General features: G+C 37.4%; 1 protein-coding gene and 1 pseudogene across 1 annotated transcript in view; both read right to left on the bottom strand.

Moving 5' to 3' along the window:
* LINGO2 (leucine rich repeat and Ig domain containing 2) overlaps positions 1-18,203 on the bottom strand; it is a 946,590-nt gene that overhangs the window by 289,067 nt on the left and 639,320 nt on the right. The window lies entirely within an intron of this gene.
* On the bottom strand, positions 11,898-11,992 carry LOC121145186 (annotated as a pseudogene).

The raw sequence follows: 18,203 nt of genomic DNA, 5'->3' as shown, positions 1-18,203 counted from the left end.
TTAAAGGACGTCTTTCCTAAATATAAAAGATAAATTTAATCTCTTATCTTTCCCTAGTATCTTTATTTGGGGTTTTAAAAGAATGCAATGTACAGCAACCCCACTGAAGCACGAGATGCCAGGACAGTTGTAAAGTTGTTTGCATACTCCATAGTTGCCGAACATGTACCAAGATACATATCTTTCACTTTTCCATAAACTTTCTTGAAGTAACTTTGTATGTATTATATAAATAATTTCCAAAGAAACTTATATAGGGGCTGCTGTTGTGGCAAAGCAAGCTAAACCGCTGCTTGCCATGCTAGCATCTCATAATAAAGTGCTAATTCAAGTCTCAGTTCTTCCTTTTTTGATCCAAGCTTTGATAATGCACCTGTGAAATCAGTGGGAGATATCCCAAATCCCTGGGCCTTGCAATGAATATGGGAGACCGGGAAGGTGTGACTGGCTCCTGGTTCTGACCAGGTGCACTCCTGGCTGTTGTGGCCATTTGGGGACTGAAGATACAGATGACAGTTTTCTCTCTTCTTTCTCTTTCTCTCTCTCCACTTTAAATGAGTAAATACACCTTTGATTAGAAAAAAATATTTACTTACTTTTTAATTGAAAAAATAGATTTACCGACTGAGGAGAAACAGAAAAATCTTTCTGCATGGTTCATTCCTCTTAAGTGGCCAAAGAGCTGAGCTGATCTGAAGCCAGGAGCCCAGAGCCTCCTCCAGGTCTCCATACGGGTTCAGTCCTAAGGCTTTGGGCTCACCTCGACTGCTTTCCCAGGTCAGAAGCAGGGAGCTGGATGGGAAGTGGAGCATCGGGGACAAAAACTGGCACCCATGTGGGTTCCTGGAGGTTGTAAGGCGAGGATTTAGCCACTAGGTTGCCATGCCAGAAAATGCATCTATTTAAAACTATATAATAGGTATTGTATTTATTGACAGATGAGGACATTCAATTTAATAAAGATTAATGAATCTGTATGCTGGCGATTCTCTTCTGTCATAATTTAAAGTCACATCTATCTGAATCAAACTTTAATGCTCAACCATAGTTGTGTGAGGCACAGGTGACTCGCTGGAAAGCATGATGATTTTCCAATATTTTAGCAACAGAATATTTTTTCTCTCTCTCAAAGTAAATAACATATAGAATATAACTAATTGCTTGTTTCATATGCCCAATATTTCCTTATTATGAAATCAATCAGTGGAAGAAATCAGATTATCATGAGACACACATTTTGAGTAATTCTTTTTTTTTATTAGCAACACATGAGGAAAAATTCCTATATACACATATATTGTGGCAAATGATGAGCTTTTAAAAACAGATATTGTGATCTTCACATGCTCATCAGTGGAATATGTGACAGAGAAAGCTCATTCAAACAGTACCCAGAAAGGTGTTCATTCAGGAACATCCACTTACATACTGATGGAATCTAATTTATTAAAATTTGATATATGTATTATCATGCCTTATATTGTTTTGCATGCAATACATGTAAGGAAAGATTAGATTGTTTTCTCATATTCTTAAAATATCTTCAAGAAATTTCTCTGTGGGCCCATCATTATCCAGCATTACCAATATTTCTTATACCTATCAGCAAGTTCCATGTCTTTTGATGTAACTATATTTACTCTGATAAAAGAACATAAAAAGTGAGTCTGCAAAGAGCCAAAGAAGTCTTGAAATAAGCTGTAAATAGCTCGCGAGTATAGCATCAAAGCAAATGTGCTTTCAGAGAATACTGGCATGACAATGGGCACAGGACAGAAACCAGTCACGATTAATCACCAGTTTCTCCTTTATAAAGCAGAAAGCTAACAGTATCATGCACCAGAACAGAGGGTGAAAAGGAATAATCAGATGGAAAATTTGCAAACAGGTTGATAGAACTAATGCATGGTGTGATTAAAAAATTGAAAAGTTGCCCCCAAAATACAAAAAGCTGATAAAAGTAGGCAGGTAGGTTAAAGAAGCAAACCACAGGAATGAACAATGTAAATGTTTTTCACAGAAAATTGGAAAACAATTTGTTTTGAAAATTCTTATGGAGAGCTACCAGCATTTATAAACAAAAGCATCAATGCATTATATGAGGAAAAGATACCAGCCTAAAAGCAACCTGTTCCATCGGTGTGGCCAGTAAAGAGAGAAACAGATTAACCTTGAAGCAAAGAAGGCTAACATTTAAAGCCCATTGCGTCCATGAGTCTTTATCTATTACTAATTTTGCTACTCCCTAATCCCCTAATTGTGCATTAGCAAGTATTCATTTCTCTTGTTAATACATAGCCACACCTTTCCCTGAATTTTACAACCTTCACTGCACAAAACCTGCTTTCCACTTAGGTTTCAGTACTGACTCTTAAATAGCGCCAGAGTCAGCATAGCTGACTATACTAAGTATGGCTATACAATGGCAAATGGAATTTCACAAGTCTCTCTCTTCTGTCAAAAGTCCCTCTTTATCTCTCACACTTACTCTCCTTTAATTCTCTCTTTCACACACTCTTCTTTTCCAATTACTTTCTGTCATTGACTAACACAGCCTTAGTTTTCATCTCCGTTTGATAAAACTGACAGATTTCTTCCTGACTGTAGGCTCCTGACTTCCGTCTCCCAGAGCATCTGTGTTAGGGAATTTGATTCTGCAACTTTCCTCTGCCCCTTTGAGATGTAAATCTTCCCCCAGTCTCTTGTCAGTCATACCTCTGGGCAAAGATTTCAGGATCTGGAAGCTTTCTCTTTGCAATGAAGGAATCTCAACTGAACTTGAACTCTGGTTATGCAGTAAAGTGGAGGAATCCACTTTGAGGGGAGGGTTGTGGGAGGGGTGGGGGCAGTTCCCTTTGCCTATAAAACTGTATCACATAATACAATGTTAATAGCAATAAAAAAAAAAAAAGAAAATAACAATAGCAAACAGGGATCCAATGTCCTAGTCTCTGTGTAAGCGTTGGAGCCGCACTTCAATAAACTACCAGTTGGTAAATGCAAAAGGCCCAAAGCAAACTGAAATCTCAGTTGATATCTTCTAGAATTTCCCCCTCTTTCATTTTAATAAAGTTGAGTTCAATATCTTTACCCTATAAAACCAGAATAAAGTCATCCTTGCCATTTTACATCTTTCCAGGGAGTTTCCCAAAGTTTCCTTTTATAATACACATGGGATCTATTTTAGTAATGCTGCAAAAAAAAAAAAAAAAAAAAACCAAAAAAACCCCAAAAAACAAAACAGAGCATTCAGTTCTGATGCAAACTTGCTTAGTCTTTAACCTGGTTCTACTAAGTATCCCTAATTTTCACTTAAATCTCACTTTCTTTCACATTCTTATCTATAAAAACTTGCCATTCTATCTCATTGCATCCTTTTTTTTTTAAGATTTATTGAAAAGGCAGATATACAGAAAGGTGGAGAGACAGAGAGGAGGATCTTTTGTCTGATGATTCACTCCCCAAGCAGCCGCAAAGGCAAGAGCTGAGCTGATCCAAAGCCAGGAGCCCAGAGCCAGGAGCTTCTTCTGGGTTTCCCACACAGGTGCAGAGTTCCAAGGCTTTGGACCATCCTCAACTGCTTTCCCAGGCCACAAGCAAGGAGCTGGATGGGAAGCAGGGCAGCTGAGATCAGAACCGGTGCCCATATGGGATCCCCAGTGCATTCAAAGTGAGGACTTCAGCTTCCATGCTATCGCTCAGGGTCCCATGTTTGTTTTTATATAGCTTTTTAAACCATCATTAATAATTACCTTGTTGTCTGCATGACTATTTCCTGGTTCCTCCATAAGAGTACTGTTCAATGAGCTCAGGGAGCACGTTTGAACACATAGTACATACTCAAGAATGATTCTTTTTTTAGTTGATAAGTTGAAGTGAAAGCAGTGACAAAGAGATCTTATATGCTTGCTCACTTCTCAGAAGAAGCAATGATTAGGGTGAGCCAAGGAATTAAATATTACTTTACCTGGCAGAAAACCATTTCCTGAGCCCCTGACATTGCCTCCTAGGGTCCATCTTAACAGTAAGCTAGAGGAAACAAAGACAGGTGTTGAACCCAGAAACTCTGATGTGAGCTGCAAGGACCTTAACTGGTAATTTGGCCTCCAGGCTAAAAAGCCTAATCCCAAAGAGATTTCATGTAATTGATGGACTAAAACACAAGCAGTTTGTTTTTATGATCTTAAATCACATCCTCTGCACTATAAAAACAGAGGAAGACTCAGCATTCATGACAATCATAGTCACAAGAAAATGGAACAATACATACATGTTTGTTGATGGCATGGTTTTGAACAGGGCACACAGATAATACTAGAAAAACGGCTAGTGCAAAGCTAGGGCCTGCAGTCAACCCTGCATCTAGCAGCCTCACCATAGTCTGATTGTCTGTGGCCTTCCAAGAAGCTTATCTTGAAACTTGATTTCCAAAGTTTTTATGCTAAAAAGTAATGCCTCTGTGGTATATTAACCTGAGGGCTACAAATTCTTGAGTTAGATTAGTTCTTGTACACAAGACATCCAAAAGCTTGCTCACCCTTTTTGCCATGTGAGGATGCAGTCTATGATGAATGGAGGGTTAATGTGCTTGCACCTTATCCTTGGACTTGGCAGCTTCTAGAACTGTAAATATCACATTTCCATTATCTATAAGTCACCCAAACCATGGTACTTTGCTATAGCAGCCCAAAGGAACTATAAGCCTGGTATGCTTCCCACCTGTGGCAAGGAAATCATCAAAAACCAAGAAAAGCAGCATTTTAGGATCCACAGGTAACACAGTTCTCCCAGGCTTGAGGGAGGCAGGACTGTTTTTACGAGCTCATTGTGTGGAAAGTATGGAAAATCTCATCCATTTTTACCTATTTCAAGTTCAGTTCAGCAGTTCTTCCTCAGGGAAACTGGAGGATTCTTTGTTCCAGAGTTTAATGAGTACAGGCCACAATTTCATGTGCATTCAAACTACCAGTTTTTCCCTCTGAATTTTGTTTGTTTCCTCTCAAAAAAAAGAAATGACCGCATTTGCTTCTGTCATTATTGTCCTATGTTGATGCACATTTCGATATGGACTTCATACAGTAATAATATCATTGGTTTATTTTACCTTTTTCTGATAATACGTTCTGACAGCTATTTTTACTTAGGTGTGATGTTAATGCACAAATCATGTATCAACAGAAAGAATTTTGTCATGGTCAACAGTCAATAAATGGGCCAATAACTGCCGTTAATGGGCCATGTACCACAACTCATGGAAGCACAGATGGGGAAAGAAGAGCGAGTTCAGTGAATACACAGCGTGCTCCTTCAGAAGCAGGGTCCCACTCATGTCTCTCAAGCCTTCTGAACTCTTACACATGTGCATTTGAAGGCTCTCACACGGAGAGCAACACATGTAAAGGATCACAGTAAAGTGCAGTCTTAAAAAAAACACAGAGAAAGTACATTTCAATTGTCTTCAACACAAAAAAAGATGTTTTAAGACAATGCATATTAGCTCAATTTACTCATTTTATCATATATGTATATTTCAAAATATCATCTATACCCAATCAAAGCTTATGAAAATCCATAAATGATCATAATTTACAAAATAAAATATGATAGTAAATATTATAGACTGCTATGTGCAGTTATTTTGGGAAAGATCTAGAAGATATTCCATTACACATTTTTAAACATTGAAGACTCTGTGATGACATTTTCCATTCAGTTCTAAAACATGATTTAAAACAGAACCCTGCACAAAGTAAGCACCTCTTAGAGAATTACTATTGATTGGTTGGCTCCCTCTGAAGTATAATCCAAGCAATAATATGATAGTTGAGAGGTGTTTTGGGGGGGGTTGGGGAACATATAAAATAATCCCCAAACACAGTTGTATTAATAATGTAGACATTCACTACTGATAAGATATTTCTTAAAAATGCTAGTGCATATCAGAAGTGATGGCTTTATAGAATCCTATAAATATGATTTAAATATTGAAATTCTAGCAGACTTGCATGAAGGATAATAAAATAAATCTTAAACATAATATAAGTGACAACATGTCCTAGTGCTTATTTGATATTGAGATAATATAAGCCTCAGAGTCACAATATGGACATGTCACCTTTTCTTTCCTTAGCTTTTTGACAGATAAATCAGTGCTGAGAAGGTCCAAAGCCAGGAGCTAGAAGCCAAGGATCGGGAGCTTCTTCCTGGTCTCCCACATGGGTGTGGGGCTCCAAGAATTTAGGCCACCCTAGACTGCTTATCCAGGCCATAAGCGGGAAGTTAGATGGGAAGTGGAACAACTGGGACCGGCTGAGGATTAGCCACTGGGCCCTAAGCTTAGGAATCTTAAGTAGCAGACCTAGCTTCAACACACTCCTCCAAAGGCTATTTTGGAAGTAAACAAATATTCATACCAATTCACCAATGGATTCAAAGGACTGTTTTTGCTTTTGTTTTTTTATGGAGATTTCTTATAAGGGCTCTTTTCAAGTTATCAGACCATGGGGTCTTTTCAACTCTAGAAGTTGACCCAACTGAAATGCAATAAAAAAAAATTGAATGCTGATAGGAAAAAAGTTGGGAAAAGTTTTGACAATATTTGACTTGAAGTTAAAGATGAGTAATAGTAAAATTTTGATTTCTTTTTTTTAATAGTCAAAAGGGACTAAAACAAAAGGAATTGAATGGAGTTTGACTAAAACAAGAACCTTATATAATAATAAAAAAAAAATTGACTCATGCCTGAAGAAATATTTCAATCCTTAAGTGAGTTCTTAAGGGAAATTTGTAAGACTTTAGTCCAAGAAAATTCATGATGTAAGATGTTAAAGCATTGCTGGCCAGAGGCTGGGGTAACAAGTCAATGATTTCTATAAGCTGTTTTCTCATTCTGAGATGTAAACAAAGAATAATCAGAAAGGGAAAATGGGGATGAGGTCCAAGTCCTCACCCCTGAAAGTTTCAAGTTAGCTGATTCAACAGGGACATGTATGTGTGATGATTCACAGACACTTAACTTTAATTTGAGCAGCTTTACTGATCAGAATCCAGCTGGTCTCTTCAAAAAATCAGTCAGTGGAAAATGGAGGCACATCCACAGGAAACATTACAATAAAGCTTTCTAACAAGTCATGAGTCATATAGAAAGAAGAGCAATCAACTTAGGCAGACATTATGTCCATGTCTTTGTGATTTAACAACTGAAGGCAAATACTTATATTTTGAAACACAGGTGATTAAACAGAAAGAACCCTGATGCAATAGAAAATAACAGCAGCTGTTACACAGACTGTGTTTTCAAAGAAAGACACCTTTCAGAATAAGAATAATCCAGGCCAATCAGCAATTCCTTAAGGATAAAGGAGAGACTTTTAAGGGACAGATCTGTAGAATGTCAATCTAGGGGGAGCATAAAGTACATTCACATGTAAAAGAAAAAGATATTTAAAACAACTACATGGCAAAGTCTACTGCAAAGGCAACTTGAGGGAGCTGATAATAGCCCTTTTGGCTTTTCTTCTTATAGATTTCAGTGTTGACCTACTCTTAAGTTCCAAAATACATCAAATGAGAAATATATATCATATGCAAGAAATTATACTAAATTGAATACTAGTCAATTCTCAAGTGTGCATATTAAAACTGTGATGTACTCGAAGGATCCTGTTAATGAACTTTCAAGATGTAATCATGTCAGGCCTTGCCACATCCTTTGATCTACGCATAATTTTTAAAAATTCACACAGCTGCCTTAAAGACATTCTGAAGGATATCATCTTTGCTCCAAGAAAGCATACAGGAGCAGACATCCTCTCCATGGGTTAAGCCTAAGATTGTACATATGTGAAAAAAGTAATAGAAATGAAAACATTAGTTAGATATGATCTCATATATTTTACCATCTTAGTAGTTCATCAAGGAAAGAGGACATAGTACTGGAGCACGGTAACATTGCGAAAATTATCAAGCATGTAATGCTGACTTATATTTCAGATCTGAAGATTGGAAGATGTGGTTGTGGGCTTCCCATTGGGCTGCAGGGTTCTGTTCCTGTTTTTCTGTGAAGTTCAGTCTGGGCACGGAATAGCTGTCCTTGTGGAGGAACGTTGTGGACACATAAATATGTTAACTATTCTTAAAAATTTAAGAGTGTAAGACAGATTTCCTTAGAGCTTAATCCTCTTGAGAAATGAAGACAAAGAAGCATGACAGATAGCATGAGTGAACAAACATCACATCTCATTTTCTGATTCATTTTAAAGGAGAAATGCAGAGATAAATTGTGGCACAAACAGGAAACAAACACTGCCTAATTTGTTTATCAATCAAGGAGCAGTTATAGAATTTATCTGCAAAAACAGCACTACAGAAGAAGCTTAGCTCAACAACTTGTGAGTTTATCAATCTAAAATTACATACCTGAACTCTGTGCTTGCTTACTCATCTAGTAGAAGAGAAAATTATGGAGTCTACAACATAGAGTTTTCTTTACAAGGAATGATGACTTTGTAATGACAATGAGATGGGCTGTGCAGGTAGCTAGAGGGTAAAGTGTCAGAACTTGGAAGCCATATCTACCCCTACCCTATTTGACCTTATCTACCATACTTGCTCTCTCCTGCGACCAGAGGGCAGCCTCACCTAACCACTCCCCTTTTGAGTTTCCTAAGAAGCCTTGGAAATGGGAGGTATGTGCTATTGCATGCTCGCTCTCTCTCTGTCGATATAATATTACCTGTCTCCTTCTATCACATGGCTCATAATTGAGCTTTTACCTTTCCTTATTTCTTAAGATTTATTTTTCTTTGGAAATGCAGATTTACAGAGAGAAGGAGATATAAAGATCTTCCTTCCAATGGTTCACTCCCAAAGTGGCCACAGCACGTGGAGCCGAAATGATCCAAAGTCATGAGCCAGGGCTTCCTTTGGGTTTCCTATGTGCATTCAGGATGCCAAGGTTTGGGTCCATCCTCTACTGCCCTCACAGGCCACAGGCAGAGAGCTGAATGGGAGGTGGAGCAGCTGGGACATGAACCAGCACCTATATGGGATCCTGGCACTTCCAAGGCAGAAATTTAGTCACTGATCCACTGTGCCAGGCCTAGGCTGTTAGTTTTATAGTTTTTTTTATTCCTGGAGTGCATGGAGTGATGTTGTAGAAAAGGCACCCCTATTTGATCCTGGCATGTGTAACATAAGGATTTAGTTGCTTCATTTTCTAAATAGACCTTATCACTTTGTAAGCTGTATTGGTGCCTGTGCTTAGAACGGTTTTCTTAAGGAGCAAGAGCTGAGAAAACAAACATCAGGCCCAAAGCTAGACCATAAGACACTTGAAGCAATGACTGATTTGCATTAGATTTTAAACAAGAATTTCCTTAGAAAATTGGCAACCAGCAGGGTCAAGGACTTTGAGTACCACATGACTTGAAATGATCCTTACTCATAGGCATCCTGAGAATTCCAAACAGCTATGAAAGGAGGACTTCCCTGAGGCTTTAGCAGGACCAGAGAGAGGGGTGGGGAAGATATTGAGTCAGAATTCACCTAATCAGGCAGTTAGGTGAAAGCAATGTTGGTGGGATGAACTTTACAATGTCTACAGTTTTTACTTTTATTCTCTTTTTGCTTTCCTAGTTACCTATTAATTTGGGTCTACACTCTTCACTTCCTCTGATACAGAGGATACTATTACAATATCAACACATACCAAATGTCAGGTACAAATCAAAGAAATCTAGCATTTAAGACATTTTCAGGCACTCTGTGTTTTTGTGGAAGTGAGTGCTTATATACTTTGTTACCTAAGAAGCAATACAAAGAATCACACTCAACACAGCCCAGGAGGCTAGGAGTGGTCCTAAAGCATGCATTAGAAGCAAGGCTTTCCATCATAATGATCTGTCATGTGTCAAAAATATATACGGATTTCACATTCTACTGTACAATAAACACATCCTCCTTCCCAGATACTGACTATCCCAACTGTTTCATCAGGTCTGACATTCCAGGAAGATGTGCTCATGCTATATATTTGTGAATATCATTGCTGTGCAATTTTCTTAATAGGAATCTTGCTGCAGTTTGACAAGCATATTTTTTCCATTTACTTTAAAATTATTTCAGAATGTTTTTAAATGCTGTACACTTTACATGGTAACAGTAAATAAGCAAAAAAAAAAAAAAACCTAAAAAAGTAGCAACAACAATAAAATCAGCTATCATCCAAGAAAACAAGTGTTGATTTACAAGCACTTGTGATTAACTAATGTCTCAGTGTTTGAATTGAACATTTTAACATATACAGATCCTAGTAACCACCATCACCACCCAATGAGGAGCTGTTTCTTGACCGTAGAGGAATTTCCTCATGTTGCCTTTTTAAAGCAACAGTTGTCCTCTATTTCCCACACCACTCCACTTCTCAGACTGTTGCACTGTCTTACATGTACACTACGCAACTGCTTGATCATAGTTCCTTTTATTCAGCATATGCTTTTAAGACCTATTCAAGTTTTACCATAGCAATAGTTTGTTCCTTTTTATTGCCTGAGTAATACTGTCATAGAAAGACAACCCTGGGCCCGGCGCGGTGGCGCAGTGGTTAAGGTCCTCGCCTTGCACGCCCGGGATCCCATATGGGCGCTGGTTCTATCCTGACAGCCCCGCTTCCAGCTCCCTGCCTGTGGCCCGGGAAAGCAGCAGAGGATGGCCCAAAGCTTTGGGAACCTGCACCCGCGTGGGAGACCCGGAAGAGGCTCCTGGCTTTGGATTGGTATAGTATCGGCCCGTTGCACCCACTTGGGGAGTGAATCATCAGACGGAAGATCTTCCTCTCTGTCTCTCCTCTCTGTATATCCGCCTTTCCAATAAAAATAATAAAAATAAATCTTTAAAAAAAAAAGAAAGACAGCCCTGTATTTAGCTATTCATTCACTGAAGTTCATTTGGTTCTTTCCATGTTTGGGCTATTATACATATCATTGCTATGATTATTCATGGAACACTGGAATTGGACAATTGAGTTTTTTTTTTTCATAATGCAACATTTGAAATCCATGTATAGTTTTATTCTAGTACACATTTTCTATGAACTTTTTGAAGAAGCCACCATTTAAATCCCCAAGAATATAAATGTTGTATGTGGTACGGAATGTTCAGCTTTGGAAAGAAACTGTTCCAATGAAGACTCCCTACACCTCCCCATGAGTAGAAATGCTGTATGTGAACTGAATGCTCACTTTCTTTAAATTAATAGCCAGAATGGTTTTCAGAGTTAACTGTACCAACAGCAAATTACAGAAGAAACTCTGATATTATCTTCGTCTTGTCTGTTCTGCTAGGTTTTGAAGCATCACCATATGGCTTTAATTATCATTGCCATAATTGTTGAACATCATCTCATGTGCATATTTGCTACCTGTGAAATACTTAAGTCTTTCCACTATTTTCTTTTTTTAAGGTGTATTTATTTTTATTGCAAGTCAAATAACAGAGGGACAGAGCGAACGATCTTCTATCCGATAATTCACTCCCCAAGTGACCACAACAGCCAGTGCTGTGCCGAACCAAAGCCAGGAGCCAGGAGCTTCTTCTGGGTCTGCCACATGGGTACAGGGTCCCAAGGCTTTGGGCCATCCTTGACTGCTTTCCCAGGCCACAAGCAAGGAGCTGATGGGAAGCGGGACCTCTGGGATTATAACTGGTGTCCACATGGGATCCTGGCCCGGTCAAGTTGAGGATGTTAGCTGCTAGGCCACGGCACTGGGCCCATTTTTCAGTATTTTCTAATGGGATTGTTTACTATATTACTATTCAGTTTAGAAAGATTTTTATATTTTATGGTATACAAATTCTTCGATAGACACTGGATTTACAAATATTTCCTTCAGGAGATTAATGTGTTCATTAACAACTTATTTTTTCCTTTTCATGGAATATAATCTAAGAACAGATACTATACTTAATCCTAGCCAAAAGGCCTAGAAGTGATCTAATTTATCCAATTTGTACCTCAGTTTTGTTATTGTGCTTATGAAATGACCATATAAATCTAAATGATAAAGATTTTCTCTACTTTCTTCCCAAATACTTTTAGGCATATATTTGATATTTGGACCTACAATAAACCATAAATTCATTTTTATATAATGAATTAGGTTAAGATCCATTTTGCAGGCTTATGGTGTCCAATTATTCCAGTTAAAGTCTCCTCTTTCACTGAACAATTTTACATATTTAATGTATATGGGTTCAAAAGCATGATTGAGATAACTCATTACTGGAGTAAACTGGATGTACAAAAATCTTATTTTTCAAAGCTACAGCAGATTTAAGATATTTTGCTGATTAAAAAATGCTTTTTTCTAATTATTTATCACATATTAGCACAGAATCACTACTCTCAGCAATTTTTTAAATAATCAAAGGCTCTGATATACTAACATTTGATTACAATTATTTATGATGTTTACAAATAGCATTTAAATATTTTAATGAGTTTAGTATTACATGAATATGCAATTTCATATTATAAAAATAGAATACAAGAAGCTCAAATTTTCTATATAGTACATAAGGGAAATTCCTAAAAGTAGAAATGTTATACTTTTTATATCAAACAAAATCTTAAAAATATTCTTTTTCTCTGTGCTTGTCTATGTTTTAGAAATTTTCCTTGATGTTCACTTATTACTTCTGTAAAATGGAAACTAATATTTATAAGCAAATAAAAACAGATAATAGGAAAAAAATTACCTTCCAAGTAAAAAAATCTAAAAGTTGGGATTTAAAATAAAACATGAAAACTAAATTACTGTAGAAGTCTACTGAATTAGTGTGGTGAAGGTTTGATTCACCTGCCATTCATATAAAGGTGTATTGAACACTGGCATTAATGAAAGCATTTCTCTGAGAGCTAGAGGACAAATGATGGAAATACCTGCTAATTTTCAGAGGTTGCAAACTGAAGTTTCCTTTACTTTTAATTCAGATGATTTTTTAATTTCAAACTTTATACATAATGATAGAAGACAAGTATTTAATTTACATTGGGAGGATCAGCTTGAAAGGACAAGCAAAGGCTATAACTTTGTATGTAATTATTAGTGTCTGAATGTAGTAATTAAAACAACTTTTTTAAAATACTTAAGTTCAACCATATTATTTTCCGTTCAGTCTGTATTCATGATTACTCTTACATGTTTGAATGTCTCTATTAGTGAGAGTGCCGAAAATACCTGCCTTTCGTGCAAGAGTCAAAACATACTAATTGAATTAATACTGATTCGTAATACGTTTTAATTGCTAAGGCAATACAGAAATGTTTTTCCATGAACTATATTTCAGTTATGTATCATTAGTTCCTGCGGCTCTAATTATGATAAATCATTCCCACCCTGAACATGCAAATAAAAGAAACGAGAGTACATCAAAATGATGCCACGTAGAGAAAATCGGTAACTCCCAATTTGTGGAGCACAGCCTGAAGAACCATTTACAAGCATCAAATTCCTTTGCATTCTTTTGTTTTATGTTAAAATCTAACGAGATTCCATTTTCTCTTCAGATGTAACAAGATGATCCCTAATGGACTTACTCTAAATGTCTTTTCCTCATTTTGGAATAGGTAAGTTATATGTTATCAATGTTAGACTGTACTGTTTTATATTTATTACCCATGTTAATCTTCTCAAGGAAATTAGGAGAGATGATCTTCAGATATTGAAGATTGACTTAGTTTCTATATATCTAAAAAGTGGGGTAATAACAGAATTGTACACTTAGGTTGCTGTGAAGTCAAACGAGACTGTGCACTTAAAGTGATCACTGCAATGAACGGTAAAACACGCAGATGTTCAGAGCTGCCAAGTCTGTTAGCGCCGTATCTGAAGGGCTTTGAGAATGAGAACATAAAGTATCAACGCATTTTCTTTTCCTTTCCTTTGTTTTTTAAAGATACATTTACTTTTATTGGAAAGGCAGATTTACAGAGTTCTACAGGAGCTTCTTCAGGGTCCCAAGGCTTTGGGCCATCCACGACTGCTTGTTCCAGGCCACAAGGAGGGAGCTGGATGGAGAGCAGGGCCACTGGGACACAAGCCAGCATCCATATGGCATCCGAGCATGTGCAAGGATTGGACATTAGCCACTAGGCAACTGTGTCAGGCCCAGTATACCTAAACTTTTCCCTCCACATCTCTGCAGCTTGTGCAGCTGCATGGGCATAGAGGTTCTACTTTCTGAAAAGGTTTTCTAAAGGCTTCCCCATTGTCCCAATGTTAACAACCCTCCTAGTTTTTTATGCTTAAAATATTTATTAGAAAATATTCTTGTGTGCAGTTGTGTAGCTCAGTAAAATAGTGAAATACCTTAATATGTAAATAAGCAGAATCAAATGGCAGTAAAGATCATAAATTCCATCGTCAAGTAGATGAAATTATGAATTCTCTAAAAAAATATTTACCTATTCATTTGAAAGTGTTACAGAGAGCAGTATACACACAGAAATAAATATCTTCCATCAGCTAGTTTACTCCAGAGATGACCACAACAATTGGGGTTGAGCCATGCCAAAGCCAGGAGCCAGAACCTTCTTCTCAGCTCCCCCACATGGGTGTAGGGGCTCAGCTACTTGGCCCATTCTCTTCTGCTTTCCCAGACACATCGGCAACGAATTGGAAGTGGCACAGCTGGATGCAATGTTTCGAAGGTTGCAGCTTTACCCACTGAACCACAACACCAGTGCCTTGAATTCCTCTATTTCACTTTTTAAAAAAATTGTACGTACAAATTTGAAAGGCAAAGTAGCAAAGCGGGGAGGAGACTGATAGAGTCTTATAATCTTCCTCCTACTGGTGCATTCCCCTAATGGCTTCTATGGCCAGGAACATGGAAATCCATTGGGTTCTCTCACATAGGTGGAAGTGTTTACACATTTGGGCAATCTTCTACTATACTCATAAACACATGAACAAGGAGCTGGAACGGATGTGCAGGAACCTGAACTCAAATTGCTCTCAGATGTAGGATGGAACTTACCAAGTGGTAGCCTAACACACAGTATCCCTAAGCCTATCCTCTAAGTTTGAATTCTGTATTCACAGGGGACTGGATTGGAACCAGAGCAGCCAGGACTTAAACCAGTGCTTGTATGTAAGGTTCAGGTCATTGGTCGTAGTTTGATTGTTTAAGCCACAACTCCAGTCCTGTGGCTAGGGCAACTGAAAGTATTTTATTACACACACTAAGAAAACTAAAATTTGTAAATATTTATTGTTAAAATGCACTGACAACACAGAAACTAGAAAGAATGTTTGTAGTAAAAGACAGCAGTTAGATATTAATTTCTATGTAACACATTAACAAACATTTCAATCTAATCTCACAATGCATTTTATCATTACAATTCATGCAAATCATCTGTACTGCTGTAATAATATTATTTTGTGAAATACAACTCTGCGATAGTGATTTCTAAAGTATACTGCAGACAGAACATTAGCCAAGAAAAATCACACTTCAAATGAAGAATTCAACTCTCTAAGGAAGTAGATAAAAGGGAATTAGAGAAAAATAATTAGGGCAAAAAGATAGAGAAAAAAATTAAAGGCATTAAATATTAAAAAAAAAGATGTGTGCAGTATAACAGTGGCCATTTACTCAAAGGAATTTTATACAAGTAAAGGATACTAATTAGGATGCATATTAAACTTGATACTTGATAAAACTCTTTTCTAAATTTAACTGTTATGAGAGCTGTCTAGTATGAGTCACTTTCCCTAATATTCAGAGTAGACAAGTACCTCACACTGGCTTCCTAATTCTAAGTCTGAAATTACCTGCACTCTATCATAAAGTTCAGAAAAAACAACTTCATGTCAGAACTCACTTATCAGAAAAAAGACACTACCTGCAATGGAAATTTAAGATTTTGTGAACCTCATTGTTTTTTGACTGGCACATTTACCTTCTTTGCTGTCCCAATACAGTAGAGTTAGGATGAGTACTCAGCAATTACCTTGATGACCCAAGACTTTTCTACAAAATCACACTACATACTCAGTGAATAAGGAATTACTATAACACTTACAGTCTGGGCCTGCTATAGTGGATCATTGGCTAAATTCCTGCCTTGCACACATGACTGCTGGTTCGTGTCCCAGCAGATTCACTTTCCATCCAGCTCCCTGCTTGTGCCCTGTGAAGGCAGTAGAGGATGGCACAAATCCTCTTTGGTGCCTGGCTTCAGATGGGCTCAGTTTGAGCCATTGAGGCCACTTGGGGAGGGAACCAGTGGACAGAAGATCTTGCTCTCCTCATCTTCTTGTAAGTTAAATCCCTTTGTCTGATTCCAAAAGATTCATTTACTCTCTTGCACTCACAAGGCAGTACAAAGCAAAATATGCAACAAAACCCTGTCTTTCCATATGACTGGTATGTCTTGTCTATCACTTGCCATCAGAAGATCTTCCAATAGCATTACTTGTCCTTTGGATGTTTATAGTCACAATGCGATACAGATAAATTACCTCCAGTCATGCATATCAAGAGACAACATTTAGTCCAGAAAACATATAGTCGAAATCATCCCAATGTGCCATTACCACCTCCACAGAGAGGTAACTATCCCCCATTAGTAACTTAGGGTAATGGGTTCTAAAATCTATGCTTAGTCTCTTTTCTTAGAGTTTTTTGCTTTTGGACTTTGGTGAAATCTGTCCTCTCAGTTTCCTGTAAACATAACATACTAGTATTGCACTCTATGATACATGATTTTTCCATCAGGTAAATACTGTCTTTTGGGTAGGTATAGTGGGGAGAAGAGAGGACTATACTTAGAGGAGATTGTGCAAATGTAGGATTTACAAATACAGCTTAAATATAATTTTGCTTGTAAATTATTCTGCCTAGGTAAAACTCTTTTCCCATTCATGAGAAAAATGGAAGACAAGAGAAGACCTTCAACTAGTGAGCATTTTCTCGCCATTAAAATAAAACAGACAATGAAAAAAGGAACAGTAAGAATTGCTTTGATCACATCGCTCGTGGTGATCAGATCTTGCACTTGTTTCAGGTGATTGGCTTTATGAGACATTCAATAGCAGAACAATTATCTGTGCGTAGATTGTCATTTCTGAGGGAATGTAGAGTGAATTTAAAGATCTGCTCTATCTGTTCCGTATGGTCACTTTACAAACCATATGACAATCAAGCTCCATCATGAAGCCAACACAGGAAATGGGAAAATGACTGTTGTCTATCTGGAAATCTAAAAAAATATTCAGGCTAGTCAGGGCCAAGAGTTATGCAATGAGTAATAATAAAACAATAAGCAAATTCATCTCCATTCTATGCTATTAATTGCCAGGAGGAGCAAATCCTGCTGATAGGCTACACGTGTGTGCACACTTACACACAGTCCACCCTAAAAAAACAAACATCATGCAAATGTGGGTGTGTTTTTTTTTTTAATTCCAGAGTGTTCATTCTAAAACATTATGGGATGAAATTCATATAAGAAGTTAGACTGAAAAGAGTTCAAACTTTTGTGTGTTTTTGGCAAATGAATCAAGCAGGAAAAACAACAAACAGCCCCTATGTGTCTTGAGGGTGCTGTCTATTCAGAGGTTAAGAGTTTTCTTGTGACTAATATGAGGACCTTGGTACTGCAACTTTGACTCATTTTTTAACCTTAATCAGCATAAAAAATTGTGCTGAAAACAAAAATATTATCCCTGAGACTTTAGTTTTGAGATATTGTTCAACGAAAAGTTTAGATGAACACATGAAGGGGGATTGTGGTCACTACAGCTTGATGTTACTACAGAACACATAAGTACTTCCTACCAATTGCTATTATCTGCGGGGATGGGAATCATGCATATGCTTACAGCTAACTCTGATTCAGGCTGGAACAAATAGTGAACTACATTGCAAAAGGGTACAAAGAGGAGTACGCATTTCTGGCTGCAAAATCTTAAGGCAGCATGTTCATTTCAAAAGGGGACTTTTTTCTGAAGAGTCTCCTGTATGAGCAATGTGTCTTTCCTTGCCTGTGGCTCTGACTCTGACTCTGCAAGTAACCAGAGCCATATCAAGTGAAAAGTTTGCAATAAATCTAAGCATTAACTGAACATTAAGTACACAAATTGTAATATTATTTATACCAACACCAACATCACCACCACCAAAAACAACAAAGC

This window comes from Ochotona curzoniae, unplaced genomic scaffold, assembly GCF_017591425.1.
Source record: "Ochotona curzoniae isolate NIBS_2020 unplaced genomic scaffold, NIBS_Ocur_1.0 scaffold_3208, whole genome shotgun sequence".
Lineage (NCBI taxonomy): Eukaryota > Metazoa > Chordata > Mammalia > Lagomorpha > Ochotonidae > Ochotona > Ochotona curzoniae.
Note: the sequence above shows the minus strand (reverse complement) of the source record. Positions and strands in the feature narration are given on the sequence as shown.